Source organism: Octopus bimaculoides, chromosome 6 (assembly GCF_001194135.2).
Source record: "Octopus bimaculoides isolate UCB-OBI-ISO-001 chromosome 6, ASM119413v2, whole genome shotgun sequence".
Taxonomy (NCBI): domain Eukaryota; kingdom Metazoa; phylum Mollusca; class Cephalopoda; order Octopoda; family Octopodidae; genus Octopus; species Octopus bimaculoides.
In genome coordinates, this window is record NC_068986.1 from 25,959,902 (window position 1) to 25,961,154 (window position 1,253).

At 35.4% G+C, this 1,253-nt stretch overlaps 1 protein-coding gene across 1 annotated transcript in view; it reads left to right on the top strand.

The window, feature by feature from the left end:
- Nucleotides 1-1,253, top strand: part of LOC106883825 (uncharacterized) — a 54,096-nt gene that overhangs the window by 51,971 nt on the left and 872 nt on the right. The gene's annotated exons all lie outside the window — the stretch shown is intronic.

The window sequence follows — 1,253 nt, forward strand, 5'->3', positions numbered from 1 at the left end:
GTACAAATGGTCAAGAATGACTTTTTTCCACGGACACTACACTTATTTTCACTTCTTGGCCGAATAATTTTGTGGTGATTTTCCGAAATGGCGGCTCCCACTTTATGGATGATGTCATCATCAGCAGCGGAATGTGGTCGTCCATGAATAGGAACAATTTCCACCGATGTCTGACCACATTTGAACTGGCGATGCCAGGGCTTAACTACGTCGTATGATGGTGTACCGTCATCATAAACTTCTTTCATCTCTTCGAAAGTCTCTTTTGGTGTACGACCTTTCAAGTATAAGAACTTAATCACTGATCTACATCCAACTGCCTCCATTATAATATCTTAGTCCAGTTCAGCAGCCGTAAAAGGCAAACGAAAGCTAGTTGAAAGCTGCAATTTACAATGTAACTTGTAGAGACATGTATATGATTATACCTGTATAAGTTCTATCTCCTGCATATATGTAAATGTTTGTATCTATCTATATGCATATAGATAGGGTGACTTTGCTTATCATCCTTTCGCAGTCAATAAAATGAGTATCAGCTGAGCACTGGGATTGATAACATTGACTAGACCTCTCTCTCTAAATTGATGGCCTTCTGCCAAAATTTGAAACCAATATTTTGCAGAAATTTTGCAGCAGCTTCTGGCCTAAGCCTCTGAGTATGTAAGATGGCCCGCAACCAAAAGCGAACCACAAAGTCATTAAACTCTTGCTAGCGCTTACGGTCCGGTATTGCTGCATATTAATTCAAACACTTTCGTTTACTCTTTCTTTCGTTCGTTCTTTGGCAGCACAAACAACACACCCGCACAAACACATTATGTGGCATACGTGTTTAAGTAATTTGTTTAGTAATCTTTCTGTATAAGTTCGCTTCTATTTCCCAGTCTGACTTTACTTATTTCCCTAGCGATATTATGCGGCTAATTTAATCTATTGACGTAAATAAAAGAAATTGCTGACCTACAACATGACATTTTTTCATCAGCATTTAAACAAAATGCTTAAGAGACAAAAGGGAAAGTTAACCTTGATGAAAGTGAAGCTTGAGACGTAAGGGAACGTTACTACACACCATTGGGTACTGGTGTATGTCTGTTATTCTACCGATTCTGCAAATTTACCGCCCTTTTATTATTATTATTATTATTATTATTATTATTATTATTATTATTAATAATAATAATAATAATAATAATAATAATAATAATAATAATAATAATAATAATAATAATAATTCTACAATAAGCACA